The sequence below is a fragment of the Hypanus sabinus genome, chromosome 20, assembly GCF_030144855.1.
Source record: "Hypanus sabinus isolate sHypSab1 chromosome 20, sHypSab1.hap1, whole genome shotgun sequence".
In the NCBI taxonomy this organism is placed as follows: Eukaryota; Metazoa; Chordata; class Chondrichthyes; order Myliobatiformes; family Dasyatidae; genus Hypanus; species Hypanus sabinus.
In genome coordinates this window covers 69,346,234-69,367,727 of record NC_082725.1, presented here as the reverse complement: position 1 = coordinate 69,367,727, position 21,494 = coordinate 69,346,234, and the positions used below count along the sequence as shown (strand labels likewise).

Here is a 21,494-nt window from a genome sequence, read left to right as displayed (position 1 = left end):
GAACGAATCTAGATAGCAGACGTTTGCCAGAAATGTAAGAACGAATATGATAGTGAGTGATTTGAACTTTCAACATGTTAACTAGGACTCCCATACTATAACAGGGATAAATGGGAGAAAGTTTGTCAAATGTGTTCAGGAAAGTTTCCTTAATTAATATATAGAGGTCCCAACTGGAGACAGTAGGATATTGGATCTCTGATTGGGGAACGAGACAGGGCAGATGATAGGTGTGTAAGCTGACACTTTGCATCTAATGATCATAATTCCATTAGTGTCAAGATAATTGATGAAGAAGGATAGTTCCAGTCCTCAGGTTGAGATTCTAAATAGGAGAAAGGTCAATTTTGATGCTATCAGAAAGGATCTGGATAGTGGATTGGGATGGATTGTTTCTGGAAAAGGCGTACTCGTTAAGAGGGAGGCCCTCAGAAGTGAAGTTTTGAGAGTACTGAGTTTGCATGCTCCTGTCAGAATAAAAGGCAAGAATAATAGATTTAGGGAATCTTGGTTTTCAAGAAATATTAAGAAAAAAGAGGTGTGTAACAGGTTTTTGGCAGCAAGGAACAAATGAAGTACTTGAAGAGTATAAGAAATTTAAGAAAACGCTTAAGAGAGACACCGTGGTGTACAAAGGCTGGTGTAAATCTAGTCAAGAAGAAAAGAAGAGCTTACGAAAGGCACAAATAACTAGGTAATGTTAGAGATCTAGAAGATTATAAGGCTAGCAGGAAGATGTATAAGAATTAAATTAGGAGAGCCAGAAGGGGCCATGAGAAGGCCTTGGCAGACAGGATTAAGGAAAACCCCAAGGAATTCTACAAGTATGTGAAAAACAAGAGGATAAAAGAAAATAAGAACAATCAAGTGTGTCAGTGGAAAAGTGTATATGGAACCAGAGGAGATGGCAGAGGTACTTAATGAATACTTTGCTTCAGTATTCACTTTGGGAAAGAATCTTGGCAATAGTAGGCATGACAAACAGCAGATTAAAAAAGCTTGAGCATGTAGATATTAAGGAAGAGGATGAGCTGGAGCTTTTGGAAAACATCAAGTTGGATAAGTCACCGGGACTGGACGGGATGTACCCCAGGCTACTGTGGGAAGAGAGGGAAGAGATTGCTGAGCCTCTGGCGATAATCTTTGCATCATCAATGTGGACAGGAGAGGTTCTAGTGGATTGGAGGGTTGTGGATGTTGTTCCTTCATTCAAGAGAGGGAGTAGAGATAGCCCAGGAAACTATAGACCAGTGAGTCTTACTTCAGTGGTTGGTAAGTTGATGGGGAAGATCCTGAGAGACAGGATTTATGAACATTTGGAGAGGCATAATATGATTAGGAACAGTCAGCATGGCTTTGTCAAGGGCAGGTTGTGCCTTACAAGCCTGATTGAATTGTTTGAGGATGTGATTAAACACATTGATGAAGGTAGAGATTGAGATGTAGTGTAGATGTATATGGATTTCAGCAAGGCATTTGATAAGGCATCCCATGCAAGGCTTATTGAGAAAGTAAGGAGGCATGGGATCCAAGGGGACATTGCTTTATGGATCCAGAACTGGCTTGCCCACAGAGGGAAAAGAGTGGTTGTAGACCAGTCATATTCTGCATGGAGGTCAGTGACCAGTGGAGTGCCTCAGGCATCTGTTCTGGGACCCCTACTCTTCGTAATTTTTATAAATGACCTGGATGAGGAAGTGGAGGGATGAGTTAGTATATTTGCTGATGACTCAAAGGTTGGAGGTGTTGTGGGTAGTGTGGAGGGCTGTCAGAGGTTACAGCAGGACATTGATAGGATGCAAAACTGGGCTGAGAAGTGACAGATGGAGTTCAACCCAGATAAGTGTGAGGTGGTTCATTTTGGTAGGTCAAATACAATGGCAGAATATAATATTAATGGTAAGACTCTTGGTAGTGTGGTTGATCAGAGGGATCTTGGGGTTCGAGTTCCTAGGATACTCAAAGCTGCTGCGCAGGTTGACTCTGTGGTTAAGGCAGTGGTTATGGTGTATTGGCCATCAATTGTGGGATTGGGTTTAGGAGCTGAGAGGTAATGTTGCAGCTATATAGGACCCTGGTCGGACCCCACTTGGAGTACTGTGCTCAGTTCTGGTCACATCACTACAGGAAGGATGTGGAAACCATAGAAAGGGTGCATAGAACATGCCTTATGAGAATAGGTTGAATGAACTCGGCCTTTTCTCCTTGGAGCGACAGAGGATGAGAGGTGACCTGTATAAGATTATAAGAGGCATTGATCATGTGGATAGTCAGAGGCTTTTTCCCAGGGCTGAAATGGCTGCCACAAAAGGACACAGGTTTAAGGTGCTGGGGAATAGGTACAGAGGAGATGTCAGGGTAAGTTCTTTTACTCAGAGAGTGGTGAGTGCGTGGAATGGGCTGCCGGCCATGGTGGTGGTGGCAGATTCGATAGAGTCTTTTAAGACACTTTTGGATAAATACATGGAGCTTAGAAAAATAGAGGGCTGTGGGTAAGCAAAGGTAGTTCTAAGGACATGTTTGGCACAGCTTTGTGGGCCGAAGGGCCTGTATTGTACTGTAGGCTTTCTATGTTTCTAACAAAACCAATCAACAGATGATGCAATAGCCACAGCTCTACACACCGTCCTTACACACCTGGAGAAGACAGATGCTCATGTGAGAATGCTGTTCTTGGACTACAGATCAGCATTCGACACCATAATTACATCCAGGCTCGACAAGAAGCTCAGAGACCTCGAACTTCACCCTGTTTTGTTTAGCTGGATCCTGGACTTCCCATCCAATCGCTGGCAGATGGTAAGAGTGGGCTCCCTCTCCTCTGCCCCTCTGACCCTCAACACAGATGCCCCTCAGGGCTGTGTCCTAAGCCCCCTCCTTTACTCTCTGTATACACATGACTGTGTCCAACCCATAGCTCCAATCTGCTAATACTACACAAATTGGCCCAACCTCAAATAATAATGAGGCAGCCTACAGGGAAGAAGTCATCACCCTGACACAGTGGTGTCAAGAAAACAACCTCTCCCTCTATGTCACAAAAACAAATGAGCTGGGTGTGGATTACAGGAGGAATGGAGACAGGCTAACCCCCATTGACATCAATGGATCTGGGGTTGAGAAGGTGAGCAGCTTTAAGTTCCTTGGCATACACATCACCGAGTATCTCATGTGGTCTGTACATACCAGCCGTGTGGTGAAAAAAGCACAACAGCACCTCTTCCATCTCAGACAGCTGAAAAAGTTTGGTATGGTCCACCAAATCCCAAGGACTTTCTACTGGGCACAATTGAGAGCATCTTGACTGGCTGCATCACTGCCTGGTATGGGAACAAACACAAACACAGCACTCTGCAGAGACGTAATGTAAAGACTTTTACTCCTCATGTATATGAAGGATGTCAGAAATACAGTCAATTCCATTCAATTCCGGAAAAATGCCATTAAGTCGGAAGGTATGCACAAGGCATTTAAAAGAACATTGTCAGGACTGAGATATGGAAAGAGATGGACAGGTGGGGAATGTTTCCATTGGAGCCCAGCAGAATAAGGAATGATCTGACAGTGGTGTGTAAAGTTTCGAGGGGAATAGATAGTCAATGTACATAGTACTTTTCCAAGGGCTGGGGAACAAAGAACTAGAGGACAGAAGTTCATGTGAGACGGGGAAATATTTGATAGGAACTGGGGGAAAACCTTTCATCACCCAGGTGATCAGAATAGGGAACGAGCTGCCAGAGAAAGTGGTTCAGACAGGTGCAGCCGCACGCAAAGGGAACGCGGACGGGTGCAGCCGCGCGCAAAGGGAACGCGGACGGGTGCAGCCGTGCACAAAGGGAACGCGGACGGGTGCAGCCGCGCGCAAAGGGAACGTGGACAAGTACAGCCGCGCGTAAAGGGAACGCGGACGGGTGCAGCCGCGCGCAAAGGGAACGTGGACAAGTACAGCCGCGCGCAAAGGGAACGTGGACAAGTACAGCCGTGCGCAAAGGGGACGCGGACGGGTGCAGCCGTGCGCAAAGGGAACGCGGACGGGTGCAGCCGCGCGCAAAGGGAACGTGGACAAGTACAGCCGCGCGCAAAGGGAACGCGGACGGGTGCAGCCGCGCGCAAAGGGAACGTGGACAAGTACAGCCGCGCGCAAAGGGAACGTGGACAAGTACAGCCGTGCGCAAAGGGAACGCGGACGGGTGCAGCCGTGCGCAAAGGGAACGCGGACGGGTGCAGCCGCGCGCAAAGGGAACGTGGACAAGTACAGCCACGTGCAAAGGGAATGTGGACAGGTACAGCCACACACAAGGGGAACATGGACAGGTACAACAACGTTCAAAGGGAACGTGGACAGGTACAACAACGTTCAAAGGGAACGTGGACAGGTACAACAACGTTCAAGGGGAATGTGGTCAGGTACAACAATGTTCAAAGGGAACGTGGACAGGTACAACAACGTTCAAGGGGAACGTGGACAGGTATAGCCACACACAAAGGGAACGTGGACAGATACAACAATGTTCAGGGGTAACGTGGACAGGTACAACAATGTTCAAAGGGAACGTGGACAGGTACAACAATGTTCAAGGGGAACGTGGACAGGTGCAACAATGTTCAAGGGGAACGTGGACAGGTACAACAATGTTCAAGGGGAACGTGGACAGGTACAGCAATGTTCAAGGGGAATGTGGTCAGGTACAACAATGTTCAAGGGGAACGTGGACAGGTACAGCCACACACAAAGGGAACGTGGACAGATACAACAATGTTCAAGGGGAACGTGGACAGGTACAGCCACACACAAAGGGAACGTGGACAGGTACAACAATGTTCAAAGGGAACGTGGACAGGTACAGCCACACACAAAGGGAACGTGGACAGGTACAACAATGTTCAAAGGGAACGTGGACAGGTACAGCCACACACAAAGGGAACGTGGACAGGTACAACAATGTTCAAAGGGAACGTGGACAGGTACAGCCACACACAAAGGGAACGTGGACAGGTACAACAATGTTCAAGGGGAACGTGGACAGGTACAGCCACACACAAAGGGAACGTGGACAGATACAACAATGTTCAAGGGGAACGTGGACAGGTACAGCCACACACAAGGGGAACATGGACAGGTACAACAACGTTCAAAGGGAACGTGGACAGGTACAACAACGTTCAAAGGGAACGTGGACAGGTACAACAACGTTCAAGGGGAATGTGGTCAGGTACAACAATGTTCAAAGGGAACGTGGACAGGTACAACAACGTTCAAGGGGAACGTGGACAGGTATAGCCACACACAAAGGGAACGTGGACAGGTACAACAATGTTCAAGGGGAACGTGGACAGGTACAGCCACACACAAAGGGAACGTGGACAGATACAACAATGTTCAGGGGTAACGTGGACAGGTACAACAATGTTCAAAGGGAACGTGGACAGGTACAACAATGTTCAAGGGGAACGTGGACAGGTGCAACAATGTTCAAGGGGAACGTGGACAGGTACAACAATGTTCAAGGGGAACGTGGACAGGTACAGCAATGTTCAAGGGGAATGTGGTCAGGTACAACAATGTTCAAGGGGAACGTGGACAGGTACAGCCACACACAAAGGGAACGTGGACAGATACAACAATGTTCAAGGGGAACGTGGACAGGTACAGCCACACACAAAGGGAACGTGGACAGGTACAACAATGTTCAAAGGGAACGTGGACAGGTACAGCCACACACAAAGGGAACGTGGACAGGTACAACAATGTTCAAAGGGAACGTGGACAGGTACAGCCACACACAAAGGGAACGTGGACAGGTACAACAATGTTCAAAGGGAACGTGGACAGGTACAGCCACACACAAAGGGAACGTGGACAGGTACAACAATGTTCAAGGGGAACGTGGACAGGTACAGCCACACACAAAGGGAACGTGGACAGATACAACAATGTTCAAGGGGAACGTGGACAGGTACAGCCACACACAAAGGGATCATGGACAGGTACAACAATGTTCAAGGGTAACGTGGACAGGTACAACAATGTTCAAAGGGAACGTGGACAGGTACAACAATGTTCAAGGGGAACGTGGACAGGTACAGCCACACACAAATGAAACGTGGACAGGTACAAAAATGTTCAAGGGTAACGTGGACAGGTACAACAATGTTCAAAGGGAACGTGGACAGGTACATTGACCAGGTAAGTGTTTAGGGATGTGGACTAAACACTAGAAATGGGAGCAGATGAGTTGGGAATCATGGTCGGCCTGAATCAGTTGGGTGAAAGGCTCTATTTCTATACTGTCTATCTCTCGGCAAACAGAAGGCCTTAAACCCTGGGTATCAATGCCAGAGATTGTGCAGGTGGAAATCTCAAGTAACGCACTAAAATCTGGTGCAACATAGCAAGTCAGGCAGCGTCTGTGGAGGGAAGAGAACAGTTGTTTTGGGCCAAGATCCTCCCCGAGTGGACAATTGGGAGTGGGAAATGTACACTGTTATGCGTAGTCTAGGTGTCAGAAGCTGGAATCACCACTGGCCAGTAAACTGTTAGCTTTGTACCAAATCAAATTTTGATCTGCCAACAAACTTTTTTTCAGATAGCTGAAGGTTTTTTTATTGGAGGTTCTGGGGGATTTTCTCAATGCACTCAGTGATTAAACATCCACTGTTGACTGTGTTTGGAAATACAAAACTTCAGAATTCTTAGATGGAAAAAAATGCTTCCAGCAGTCTGAAATGGACAATTTCAGACTGACAGGAAACAAGACAATCTTGGTGATGAAGAAGAAAGTAGGGAATATCAAAAGTGGGCTCACCCTCCCAGACTGCCCGAGCAGTAAATGAAGCCAGCATCATCGATTTAGTCATCTAGATCACATTAAACCTCAAAATGCCCAGATTTAGGAGATCTACTCAGAATGTCGATGGCTTAAGGACCTGTTTGCACCAACAACCTTTTGATCAAATTGCTGACACATTTGGAAAACAATTGCAAAAAGGAACAAGAATACTTCTTTAGCCTTTTGTCGAACTGCACAAAGCATGAGAATTCCCTCAAGAACCAGTGATAGAAGCAAAACTGGTACGTTCAGTGCACAATCAGGAGAGGAGAAGCAAAGTGAGCATGCTCAGGGAAGACAGACGCCAGGAAAGCTTGGAGATCTTGCCTGTGTGTCCAACTACAGCTCAACATGTTTCAGTGGGGAAGGCACTGAGAGTCCATACTACAAGCTAAAAATAGCATACTGCAACTCGCAGAAAAATTGCCTAATGAAAGGTCTCTATTCAAAATGCCGACTACCCATTTCCCTTCTCAGATGCTGCCTGACCACAAATTTCCTGCTGCACCTAGTTTGTTGGTCCAGATTGCAGCATCTGCAGACTTTTGTGTTTTCTTATTGGAATTTGTTGACTTCAGTAATATGGTTGAGTAATATTAAAGCTTGCTTCATACACAACTTCCAACTTTATAAACTACTCTTGCAGAAATACTTCCAACACATCTCTTTGGAAGCATTTCCTCTCAACCTTTCCATGTCAGGTTCTGGTCATCTCACTATAGGAACGCTGTAGAGGCTTCGGAGAGGATCCGGAGCACATTTACCAGGATGTTTTCGGGATTAGAGAGAATGACCAATGAGGAATGGTTGAGCAAGCGCGGGCTTTGCTCTTCACAGCAAAGAAAGATGGAAGGTAACACTCTTAGAAGATAGGTAGTGTGGACAGCCAAAGACTTTCCCAGGACTGAAATAGATAATACTAAGGTGCATAGTTTTAAGGTGACTGGAGGAAAGTAGAGGGTGGATGTCAGAGATGAATTCTTTACACAGAGAATGCTGAGTGCACAGGGGCATTTTAAAAACTCTTAGGTACACAGAAGATAGAAAAAATCAAGACTGATGTAGGAGGGAAGGGTTAGATTGATCTTAGTATGTTAAAAGGCCAACATAACAATGTGAGCCCAAGGCCCTGCACTGCGCTGTAGTGTTTTATATTCTATATTCTGAAGTTACCCAAGTGATTCCAAATCAGGGCATAAATTCAAACAACAACACACACAAAATGCTGGTGGAACACAGCAGGCCAGGCGGCATCTATAGGGAGAAGCACTGTTGACGTTTCGGGCCAAGACCCTTCGTCAGGACTAACTGAAAGGAAAGATAGTAAGAGATTTGAAAGTAGTGGGGGGAGGGGAAATGCGAAATGATAGGAGAAGACCGGAGGGGGTGGGGGGTGAAGCTAAGAGCTGGAAAGGTGATTGGCGAAAGTGATACAGAGCTGGAGAAGGGAAAGGATCATGGGACGGGAGGTGTCGGGAGAAAGAAAGGGGGGGGGAAGCACCAGAGGGAGGTGGAGAACAGGCAGACAACTGAATATATCTGGGATGGGGTAAGAAGGGGAGGAGGGGCATTAATGGAAGTTAGAGAAGTCAATGTTCATGCCATCAGGTTGGAGGCTACCCAGCTGGTATACAAGGTGTTGTTCCTCCAATCTGAGTGTGGATTCATTTTGACAGTAGAGGAGGCAATGGACAGACATATCAGAATGGGAATGGGACGTGGAATTAGAATGTGTGGCCACTGGGAGATCCTGCTTTTTCTGGCGGACCGAGTGTAGGTGTTCGGGGGGGGGGGGGGGAGGGAAAAATGTGACTTCTGCCACCTCCAACGGGATCCCACCACCAAACACATTTTTCCCTCCCCCCACTTTCTTCTTTCTGCAGGGATTGCTCCCTACGCGACTCCCTTGTCCACTCGTTCCCCCCCCCCCCCCCATCCCTTCCCACCGATCTCCCTCCTGGCACTTATCCTTGTAAGCAGAACAAGTGCTACACCTGCCCTTACACTTCCTCCCTCACCACCATTCAGGGCCCCAGACAGTCCTTTCAGGTGAGGCGACACTTCACCTGTGAGTCGGCTGGTGTGGTATACTGCGTTCGGTGCTCCCGGTGTGGCCTTTTATATATTGGTGAGACCCGACGCAGACTGGGAGACCGTTTCCCTGAACACCTACACTCGGTCCGCCAGAGAAAGCAGGATCTCCCTGTGGCCACACATTCTAATTCCACATCACATTCCCATTCTGATATGTCTATCCATAGCCTCCTCTACTGTCAAGATGAAGCCAAACTCAGGTTGGAGGAACAACACCTTATATACCGGCTGGGTAGCCTCCAACTTGATGGCATGAACATTGACTTCTCTAACTTCCGTTAATGCCCCTCCTCCCCTTCTTACCCAATCCCTGACATATTTAGTTGTTTGCCTGTTCTCCATCTCCCTCTGGTGCTCCCCCCCTCCCCCTTTCTTTCTCCCGAGGCCTCCCGTCCCATGATCCTTTCCCTTCTCTAGCTCTGTATCACTTTCGCCAATCACCTTTCCAGCTCTTAGCTTCATCCCCCCCCCCTCCGGTCTTCTCCTATCATTTCGCATTTCCCCCTCCCCCCTCTACTTTCAAATCTCTTAGTATCTTTCCTTTTGGTTAGTCCTGATGAAGGGTCTCGGCCCAAAACGTCGACAGTGCTTCTCCCTATAGATGCTGCCTAGCCTGCTGTGTTCCACCAGCATTTTGTGTAAAATATCGTGCAATTGTACTTGTAGGATTAATAGCCTTTTTACAACAAGAACATCCTCTCAGTTGGTTTTAAACTACGCAATGGTATCACACAGCAACTTTCTTTTCCTCTAGACGATAGTGGACATGCTTTTTGTCAATGGGATATGCACTGGCCCAGGTAGCCAAGCTAAACTCCGTGGATTCCTCAGTACCTATTCTCTGCAAGGACAGGAATGTACAACATTGCTGGAGTTCTGTGAAAAGCAAGCCACAGTGATCAGGATTCCTCATGCCATTCTCTGCTTTGCTAACAAGGAGCTCATTCTTGGCCAGTACCAATTCATTTCTGAATGGCCATTGTCAAGACAACAAAAATTAACCCTTCATGTTCTACTACTGCCGCCATTCCCATTAGAGCAGATCCAAACACCATACCTTCTCATTATGTTGACTATCGGTGGTACTGCCCAGCTTTTCCCTCCCAGCCCTATTAGATATCAAGCTGACACTTCATGAATCATTGTGGGAGACTTTAACCAAACTAGCTTGATGTCAGCAAAACCAAAGAGCTGATTATCGACTACGCCAGGAAGAAGCCAGAAGTACACGTCGTCAGGTGAATCAAGGTGGAGAGGTCAGAAGCTTTAAATTCTTTAGTGTTAACAAATCAGGAGATCCTCAGCACGTGCTGGATACAGCCCACTTCATCACAAGCAATGCTCTCCCCACCAAACTGCCACCAGAAAGCAACATCCATCGAAGTTCCCCACCATTCAAGCAGTGCCCTCTTTTCGCTACCACCATTGGGCAGGAAGTTCTAAAACTACCCAACATCCATCAGGCCCCTGGACCAACATGGATAAATTCATTCATCACAACTCCGAACTGATTCTACGACCCATAGACTCACTTTACAGGTCATGTTCTCGGTATCATTTTTATTTGCAGTTTGCATAAAACTCCTGGCATACAGGCAAAGTCCAAGGACTGCAACACGAGTGGTGAGAACCCTGAAGGTACGGTCAGAGGAGGTCGGAGGTTAGATTGCACTTAAGGATTTATCTTCAGATCTGAATGAATATGCCACGGTCATCAGCCACTGCATCAAAACATGCATGAATGACTGTGTGCCTAGAACATACTGAGTCTTCCCAAACCAGAGACCCTGGTGAAACCAGGAGATTCACAGTCTGCTGGCTACATCTGTGGTGATCCAAAATCACATTTCACATTTCACATCATTCAAGTCAGTGATAATAAATCTGATTCTTCCAGCTCAGCTATTTGAGCCACAACACAATGGCACAGAGCTGCACAAGTAAATAGTTGGTATTTCACCAGATCATTTTACAGGATGATAGGCAAGAGAGAAAGAGCAGAGACTTAGAAAGTAAGTTGGGGCTTCAGGAGCTGTTCGTACAGCTGTCAATGGGAGGGGCATTCAGCAAATGTGGAAAGACAGCAAGCAGAAACAGGAGTTGATCACGGAGTTGGAGGCAGAGTTTACAGAGGCGGGGGAGGCCCAGAGACAAGGGAGGGGTGTTTCATTGCCGTGGGGAGTCAGAGAAATGGAAGGCATAAGGACTGGGGAGATAGAAAGGCAGGGAGAGTGTGGGAACTGATGGGAGAGGTTAAAGATTGCAAGATGTGAGTTGGAGGAAGTTACAGAACTCCGGAGGGTGTGGGGGTTCGAGAGTGCTACAGAGATATGGAGGGATGTGGGACCAGAGGATCTAAAGACAGTGAGAATATTGGGTAACTTGAAAAGATACAATTTTTCAAAGTTTGTGGTATTATTATTTACCTCTGAGAGGACCATAACCTTGTTGAGGTTTGGAGGCTTGTGTGCATCAAAGACCGAGAGAGCAATACCGGGTGAAGTCAGGGCTTTATGCTTTGGCTCTCGGTAGGGTCACTCATACCAAACAGGTCAAAGGGTAGTCGCCAGTCCATGGTCCTCCAGGTTCTGGGGTTCAGCTCAGGGTTAACAACCCTGACTGCTCAAACAAAAGAAAACAACAATGCATGGCTGACGGAAGTGATAACCAAGAGGAAGCTACAGGCATGATGTGGAAAGCCCTGAACACCAGGGAGATGAAGAGCCCTCGGTGCTGCCCCAATCACAGCAGGCAGTAAGTTATTATTAAACAGAACTCTCTGTAGGACAATAACCACAACATTGATGGGCCAAGTGGACATAGCCTGAGTTAGGACATTGGGTACAACTTTTGACTGCTCAATTCATTTGAAAGAGCTCCATAAATAACATTTTTTCAAATGCAGATACAGACAACACTTAAGTTCAAGTGAAAGTTTAATTGTCATTCAACCCTATATGACTAACCATGAAAACAGCCAAACAAAACAGTGTTACTCCAGGGCCAAGGTGTAAAAGACAGTACCAACAGTCACACACAGCACAAAACACATGTAAGATATCAGTAAAATACAGTCGCACAAAAGAAATATAATCCAAGACCCTTAGTGCAGTCAAACACAATACAGCTTGTCTTATGCCAAGCGAACACGAGGGGGCAGCACTAACTCCAGATTGGACATCACACCATGCTGTCTGTGGTAGAGTGCACCAACTTTGATGCCCCTCTCTGGGCCTAGTCCTCACTACGACTGAGGCCACAGTTTCCCCACCATCCACCAACAAATCAGTGAATCGGACTTGCAGCATTCCACATGAACAGGGTCCTGCGCTCACTGTTAGACTGCTCAGTGCCGACACCTCAAACACCTCAACACAGGCAGGAACATGAGCCGCGCCTTCAGTTCCTTCAGCTTCTCAGCCAGCGAGCAACTCGCTGATGGGGAGGGCCTGCAGTACTTAATGTCCAGCAGGGTCTTGCAGTTGTAAAAAGTTAAAGGGTTATTGAAAATTACAGTGGTGTACCATCATAAATCCTCAAAAGGTTACACAACCAGATGCAAGATGCATTTCTACCTCATGAAACGGCAGCTTAGCCCTGCTGTACCGCTCAGGATAAGTTGGGAATCTTGGCTCTGGTGCTGAGTCTCACAAGGAATGGAAATATTAACATCAAAGGAGCATGCCACAAAATATTCTTGTTCACTTCACCCAGCAACGTGCACCATCAGCCAGCAAGCTGGGTCAGAGTGAATATGTATTCATTGTGGAAGGGCAGGCAGCACTACTTTAACCAGTTTAATTTGAGTTATGGGAATGAAATACACACACAGATCCTTCAAATCCCTTTGTTAAACACCAATTGCTAGGCAAGATGAACTAAAACTCAAAACGGACTTCAGAAGACAACTGCATTGTGTACAAAAGAGCAAGACCTTTCTCAACCAGTTTCGAATTTGGTTCCACAGCAGATTTTCACAAAACCCTGAATTCAGAAGCTCAGGACATCCTTTCTTCAGACTGCTAAATTTAACGACTGGCCTGGATTACAAAAATTACTGAGTCTTTTTTCTTCCCAGTGCTCTTGAAATTCCATTTTCAGAAATGCTGCTTCAAAATAGTGTCTTGGAAAAAAGCAAGGGAACACAGTGGGTTGGATCAAGCAATGCAACAGTGTTCAGCACATGGTTTATCAATTCCCTGACTGTATAAAGACCACACACAAAGCTGATGCTTCCTTTTTCCACCTGTCTATCACATAGCATAGGCTCCTCCAGCTTCCAGCAGCTGCCTTAATCAATGCCTTCTTTAAAGACGTCAATTACAATTGTGATTAGAGCAAAGCTTTGTAGATGAGTTACCTTTGATTTATAAATAACATTTTTGTGATCTAAACATTATCAGCCTGCAGTTGTTAACCCATCCACAAATATGCCTGAGAAGTGAAGAGAGGCACCTTCTTGGACTGGTGTAGACTTTCTGCTGAAGATCCTCCCAGTGCTGATGCCCAGGGAGCGCAAGATCTTGACACAGCGATGACGAAGAACTGCCCAAGTTTGGGTGCTGTGCCACTTGGAGGGGCATCAAGAGGCGGAAGGTAGTGTTTCCTGCCCTTGATGCCTTTGCCCTCCTTGATGGCGGAGGTTGCAAGTTTGGGAGAAGTTGAAATAGCCTGGACACAAGGAAATCTGCAGATGTTGGAAATTCAAACAACACACACAAAATGCTGGTGGAATGCAGCATCTATAGGGACTGACAAAGGGTCTCGGCCCGAAACGTCGACAGTGCTTCTCCCTATAGATGCTGCCTGGCCTGCTGTGTTTCACCAGCATCTTGTGTGTGTTGTAAGCCAATGTCTAACGATGTCCTGACGAAGGGTCTCGGCCCGAAACGTCGACAGTGCTTCTCCCTCTCGATGCTGCCTGGCCTGCTGCGTTCCACCAGCATCTTGTGTGTTGTTTGGATTTCCAGCATCTGCAGATCTCCTCGTGTTTGATCCCTACTACTAACCTTTTTTGGGGAGGGCGGTAACTTGATGAGGCAGCCTGGTGCACTGCCCTGAGGAACTCCTGTAGTGGTGTCCTGAAACCAGAACACGACAGCTACTCAACATCACAGCCTTCTTCATGCAATGTATGACATGAAGCAATGGGATTTTTCATTTGACACTGATTGACCCTCAGTTAAACATGTGAAACTGGAAAATAAGTCTGAACACAGCTATTATTAGCAGCTAAAAAAAAACTTTTCCCTTCTCCATGTCTTTTAGGCACATGGCTGGAGGCTACCAAAGAGCTCACAACAGTGCTGAAGAGAAACAAAGCTGGAAAACTTTCAGCTTCGTTTAGTGGGAGAGGCACGAGCTGATCACCAACTTTCACATGAAGTGCTGCTCAGTTTCACTCTGAATACAACAGCTCTGATTAAAGGTGCTCTGCCCTGCTCCTGCCCACAGTTAGAGAGGGGGAAGGAAAGTGGGGATACAACACCTGAACTCAGTCAGGGAGTGAGAGGTGCAGCCAGACAACAGGAGGGCATTTCTCAAGCAGGAAATGCAGCCAGATCAGAGGGGGACAGGTGGAGAGCATGGATAAAATGGCCATGGGAAACAGAGAGTGAACAATGTCCTGCAGTCAAACCGAAGAGCCAGAACAGAGAGGATTTAATGAAATTTAAGCTATTACAATAAAGTTTTACCTGTCGGCACACGAGTGTGCATGGACATAAAGGCAGCTCAGACAGATCCACAAATGCACCTGATCAGAAAATACCAAGTCCCCTAGCTTGGTTTCTTCACTCACAGAATGCCTGAAATGACCCAGCTCCACACACACTGCTGGAATTGCACAATTTTATTAACAGGAATGCCTAACCAGTGTCGGCAGTGGCTATCCAAACTCAAATGTCAAAGGGGCCACTGCTTCTTGATTCGCAAACACAAATCGCACACAAAACCCCCGTAGAAACCTCCAATCACTTTGGGAAACACTGCACGTTTCCATCCAGCTGAGTGAAGCACGGACACTAAAACCGTCTGACTGTAAAGACAGATGGGAAGACAGAAAAGGCAGATACAAAGGGAAATGTTACAATCATGGAGTATTAAAAAATGTAAGTAGTTTGGGAAAACCCAGTTAGCATCGGATCCCAAGAGACAATTTGTAGAATGCCTATGCCTTTTAGAGCAGCTTGTGGTTGAGACACTCAGGGATCAGCTATTCTGAATAGCAAAACCACTAAAAAGGCTATTAAGAGAGCAAAGATGAAATATGAAGGTAAGCTAGCCAAGAATGTAAAACAGGATAGGAAAAGATTTTTCAGATATGTGAAGAATAAAAAAGATTGACAAGAATGGATATCAGATCACTGAAGAATTACACTATGGGGGTAATATTGAGGGACAGAAATGGCGCAAGAACTCAGTAAGTATTTTGCATCAGTCTTCACAGTGGAAAACACCAGCAATATGCCAGAAGTGCTAGAATGTCAGGCAGCAGAAGTGAGTGCAGTTGCTGTCACCAAGGAGAAGCTGAAAGCTCTGAAGGTTGATAAGTCACCTGAACCAGATGGACTACACCCCAGGGTTCTGAAAGAGGTAGCTAAAGATATCGTGGAATCACTAGTATTGATCCTTCAAGAATCACTAGACAGAGGACTGGAAAATTATTGACATTCATAGCTTATTGACTTCATGTAAACTAGCGTAAGAAATTATGTCTATTCACAAATCCCCTCTCAACATTCTGTAAGATGATGGGTGAGATATTCAGATTCAGCTGCAAACTGTACTACATAAGCAAATCTTTCAGAGGACAGTAAGGGCCAAGGGTGGTCCCTTACTTGAGGGAGAGGTGGCGCGAGATTTAAAAAGAGATTGGGTCCTTTTGGGATTTTTTTTTTAGCACCCTTCAATCATCAGCAGCACTTGCTTGCGGGAGAGCTGGAACCAAGTTCAGAAGAACTCGGGGCCTTTCAGGACTTCTCAGCGGTCTTCAATTATCACAAGCACCCGCAAGTGGGAGAGGTGGCCTGAGGTTTGGAAACAGCTTGGGGCCTTTCAGGACCGAGTTGTATCAGTATACCAGGCACTCAGCAAAGCAGCCATTGTGGCCAGTGCCAGTGTTGGGGTGGTCAGGCTTTGACCCAGGAGATGCAGCCAATAGGAACTGAAAGATCTAAGCAAGTTTATCATGTTTCCTTTCTTTTCCTTGTCTACCCATACAAAGCTGGTACGGAAAGAATGAGTCAGGGTTAGTGCAGTGGAATGGCACGTTCTTCACAAGAGATGAGGGATCTCTGCAGTCACCCTGACAGTTACAGCTCCTTAGGGACCGTGTTAAGGAACTGTTGCTACCTTTGGCTTGCACAAGAAACTGAGTAGGTGATATATAGAAGGTAGTCACCCCGAAGTTGCAGGAGGCAGGCAGCTGGGTGACTGTCAGGAGATGGAAAGGAAATGGACAGCCAGTGCAGAGTATCCCTGTGGCCATTCCCCTCAATAATAAGTAAACCATGTTGGACACTATTTGGGGGGTGATGACCTACCAGGCAAAAGCCACAGCAACCAGGTCTGGCTGGCTCAGGAGGGAAGGCAGATGAAGAGGAGGCAGTTGTGATTGAGAATTCCATAGCTCCACAGAGGGGCAGACAGGAGACACGAGAGAAACACCCAAATGATATGTGGCCTCCCAGGTGCCGTGGTCAGGGATTTCTCGGATCAGGTCCAGGGCATTTTAAAGGATGAACAGTGGCTCATGTTTTTAGGGAAAATTCAGAATGCACAGGATAAATAAATTGCAAAGATGAAGAAGTATTCGAAAGGGAGAATGAGGAAACTGGGGCTCACAAATGAAGAAAAAGAGTGGGCACATAATTGAGCAAAAACAGTGGGAGGGTAAATGATTAGGAAACTGACAGATGTTAACTAAAAACGCCATAAAGAGAGCAAAAATGAAATGCAGTATTCTGAGACGACGAAATCAAGACAAATTCAGTGAGTACTTTGCGTCAGTCTTCACACACAACAATAGCCAGCATGGGGGCAACAAATTACAAAAGCAGATCGAAAAGGCAAGTGAAAAGGTCAATTTTACATTAGTCATAGGGATTTTAAAATGCAGGTAGACTGGGAAAATTAGGTTGGTGCTGGATCCCAGAGAAGGAATTTGTAGACTGCCTGCAAGATGGCTTCTTAGATTAGCATGCAGTTGAGATCACTAGGGAAAAGGCTATTCTGGATTGGATATTGTGCAATGCACCATATTTGACAAGGAAGCTTAAGGTAAAGGGAGCCTTAGGAGCCAGTGATCATAATATAGAATGCACCCTGCAGTTTGAGGGAGAAGCTACAATCATATGTATCAGTATTACATTGGAAATAAGCAAATTACAGAGGCAGGAAGGAGGAGTTGGCAAAAGCCGATCGGAATGTGACCCAGGGATGATGGCAGAGCAGATGGCTAGAGGTTCTGGGTGCAATTAGAAAGGCACAACAGGATAGATACACCGCAAAGAAGGTGTAATTTAAAGGGAGAATGAGGCAACTGTGGATGACAAGTGTAGTCAAACACAGCATAAAAACGAAAGAGGGTGTACAATGTAACAAAAATCTGTGGGAAGCTTTTAAAAACAAATAAAATACAACTAAAAAAACAATAAGGAGTTAAAAGAACTATGAAGGTAAGCTAGACAACAATATAAAAGTGAATACTGTAAGTCTTTTCAGACATACTGTATAAAGAGTAAAAAAGAGGCAAGAGTGGATATCAGAGCACAGGAAAATGATGCTGGAGAGGTAGTAATGGGGGACAAAGAAATGGCAGACAAACTCACTAAGTACTTTGTTCCAAAAGGACTAGAATATAAAGCAAGAATGTAATGCTGAGGCTGTACAAGGCACTGGTCAGACCATATTTGGAATACTGTGAGCCATCTTGGGCCCCTTATCCAAGAACAGATGAGCTGGCATTGGAGAGTGTCCAGAGGAGGCTCACGTGGATGATTTGGGAACGTAAGGGTTAATGCTTGAGGAGCATTTGATTGCTCTAGGCCTGTACTTGCTGGTGTTTAGATGAATGAGCGGGGGTGGGGGGGGATCTTATTGCAACCTATCGAATATTGAAAGGCCTAGGTAGAGTGGATGTGGAGAAGAAAGTGTATTTACCTTTAGTGGGGGAGTCCAGGAGGAGAGGACACAGCCGCAGAACAGGACATCCATTTACAGCAGAGAGGAGGAGGAAATTCTTATCCAGAGAGTGGTGAATCTGTGGAATTCTTTGCCACAACTACAGAAGTCAATTCATTGGTTATAATTAAAGCAGATGTTGCTAAGTTCTGATTAGTAACGGTAAGGGTGTCGAAAGTTACAAGGAGAAATCAGGAAAATAGGGTTGAGAGGGATAATAAATCAGCCACAATAAAATTCTGGATTTCTGGGCCATATTCTACTCCTGTGTCTTATGGTCTTAGAAAGAAGGAGGACCCAGCCTCCATCTCTGAAGTCTGTCTGTCCCATATCGAGGTGAAAAGGGGAATGTTGCAAATGTGCTCCTGAACTGGGTGATGCCAGCGAGAACATGCAGGATATGAAGCAGCCTCAGGTCAGGAAGGTAGTGGTGAACCCACAGGCCTGTTCAGTGCAAGAGGCCATGGAGGAACGGTTGGACTGGGTGATTAACTGCAGGTCAGCAGTGTAGAGTCAGTGATAGAGCAAGTTGCAAACTTCAGTAGCGTACAGGAAACCCAAGATAAAGACCAGTGTCTGTTTACTCTCTTTGCTACTCCTTGACAGGAAGGAATGGTCACATTCTGATTGCGAGTGCAAAGTTCGAGAAGTGGTTGGGTGCTGTTCCCTGTCCTTTGCTCACTAGCATAAAGACCACAACAGTCTGCGTTACTGTGACACTAAATGTCAGTGACGTACCAGTAATGGTGCAGGCATCCTTGTGCTCCTTGCTGCAGGCGGCATCTTCTGGCTCTCCTGCCTCCCTCACGTAGTGCACCTCATGGGTGCCTGTGTCACAGGCTGGCAATGGGCAATCCGACAGCTCCGGGGCAGACAGGGTGTCAGCCGAGATGTTTCCACTGAGGGCTGCGGTGTCCAGTTTGGCAAGTTTCAATGGGTCCAATAGATGGCCATCGGCAGGGCGATTGCTGAACCCTGGATCAGGCCCTGGGGAAACCAATCCCGCTACCAGACCAGTTCCAGTATCCTTGGCACACCTGAAATGATAGAACACACACCATCACTGTCCAGACCGTCACTCCGAGACACACGTATCACTCTCCAGACCCACCATCGCACTCCAGACCCTCACTCCCAGAGCCATCCATCACTCTCCAGACCGTCACTCTGAGACTCACCCATCACTCTCCAGACCCACCCATCACTCTCCAGACCCTCACTCCCAGACTCACCCATCACTCTCCAGACCCTCACTCCGAGAGCCACCATTCTCCAGACCTTCACTCTCAGATCCACCATTATTCTCCAGACCCTCACTCCCAGAGCCATCAGTCTCCAGACCGTCACTCTGAGACATGTATCACTCTCCAGACCCACCATCACTCTCCAGACCCTCACTCCCAGAGCCATCCATCACTCTCCAGACCCTCACTCTGAGACTCACCCATCACTCTCCAGACCCTCACTCCCAGACTCACCCATCACTCTCTAGACCCTCACTCCGAGAGCCACCATCATTCTCCAGACCCTCACTCCCAGACCCACCCATCACTCTCCAGACCCTCACTGCCAGACTCACACATCACTCTCCAGACCCTCACTCTGAGACACACATATCACTCTCCAGATCCTCACTCCCAAAGCCACCATCACCCTCTGGAGATTCCCTCTCATGAGAAAGATCAGATTTATCCCACAATAAATTGAATCCTGGATTCCCTTATTTGCAGACCGCAGTCAGTTTGGCAAGACCAACTCCTCCACAATCTCCATCAGCCAATTACACCACAGGGATGCTTCAGCCCCCTGTTCTACTCACTTTATACCTGTGACTGTGTGGCTAAGCATAGCTCCAACACCATATTCAAGTGAGCTGATGACACCATGTTGAGGACCAAATCTAAGGTGGCAATGAATCAGCATACATGAGGAAGACTGAAAACTTAGCTGAGTGGAACCATACCAACCACCTCTCAGTCGATGTCAGCAAGACCAAGGAACTGATTGTCGACTTCAGGAGAGAGAAATCAGAGGTCCAGTCCTCACGCAAGGATCAGAGGTGGAGAGGGTCAGTAACTTGAAGTTCCTGGGTGTCACTATCTCTGAGGACCTGTCCTGGACCCATCATGCAAGTGTGAATGCAAAGAAAGTGCGACAGCACCTCTAATTCTTCAGCAGTCTGCAGAGATTCAGCATGAGATCAAAAGTGCGCTGACTGGCTGCATGACAGCCTTATATGGGAACACCAATGCCTTCAAACAGAAAATCCTACGAAACGTAGCGTATTCAGCCCAATAAAACCCTCCCAACCAGCATCACGCGACCGGCGAGAAGTGCCGTTGCTACTGGCCCGGAGCGCGGACAGATGGGCGCCGCCTCTAAACCCGTTTAGCACACCGAATGTTCGTGGGGAACCCGGTGCTAAAATATTCGCAGACGACCTAATTCGGGCTCAGGGTTTCGTAAGTAGCAAAGCAGCTACCTCGCTGCGATCTACTGAAAGTCATCCCTCGAGCCAAACTTTCGTCGGCCAATTGATCCGACCTACTTACAAGGGGGGCGGGCATGTGCCCTGTCGCACTCCTTACTCGGTCGGTCACTCTCTCCGGACTGTGACCGCCGCGGACCCGGCGCGGGGACCTCCGGCCCTTACCTTGTCCTCTCACTGGTGTGTTGTACTGATTTTATATGTTCATACAAGGAAAATATGTGCTGTGTGGTTAATATCCAAACGTTACTTAAAATGTTATGATGCTATTGACTTATAAATGAGCTATAATCGACTTACGACTATATTCACACAAGGAAAATATGTGCTGTGTGTTTAATATCCAAACATTACTTAAAATGCTGCTGGCCGGTCCGCAAGAATATTGTCAATATTAAACCGGTTGGTGACCCCTGGCCTACCAGATCTCCCCTCACCCTCTGTTGTTCTGGAAGAAACAACCAAAGTTTGTTCAACTTTTCCTTATCGTACATGCATTCTAACCCAGGCAGCATCCTGGTGAATCTCCTCTGCACCCTCTCTAACCCAGGCAGCATCCTGGTGAATCTCCTCTGCACCTTCTCTAATCCAGGCAGCATCCTGGTGAATCTCCTCTGCACCCTCTCTTACCCAAGCAGCATCCTGGTGAATCTCCTCTGCACCCTCTCTAATCCAGGGACCATCCTGGTGAATCTCCTCTGCACCCTCTCTAATCCAGGCAGCATCCTGGTGAATCTTCTCTGCACCCTCTCTAACCCGTGCAGCATCCTGGTAAATCTCCTCTGCACCCTCTCTAACCCAGGCAGCATCCTGGTGAATCTCCTCTGCACCCTCTCTAATCCAGGCAGCATTCTGGTAAATCTCCTCTGCACCCTCCCTAATCCGGGCAGCATCCTGGT

General features: G+C 46.9%; 1 protein-coding gene across 1 annotated transcript in view; it reads right to left on the bottom strand.

Annotated features, from left to right (window-relative positions):
- trak1a (trafficking protein, kinesin binding 1a) overlaps positions 1-21,494 on the bottom strand; it is a 282,105-nt gene that overhangs the window by 145,976 nt on the left and 114,635 nt on the right. Inside the window, exon 2 of the mRNA XM_059945728.1 lies at positions 18,846-19,144. The gene's annotated coding sequence lies outside the window, so the exon portion shown is untranslated. The remainder of the gene's footprint in view (positions 1-18,845; positions 19,145-21,494) is intronic.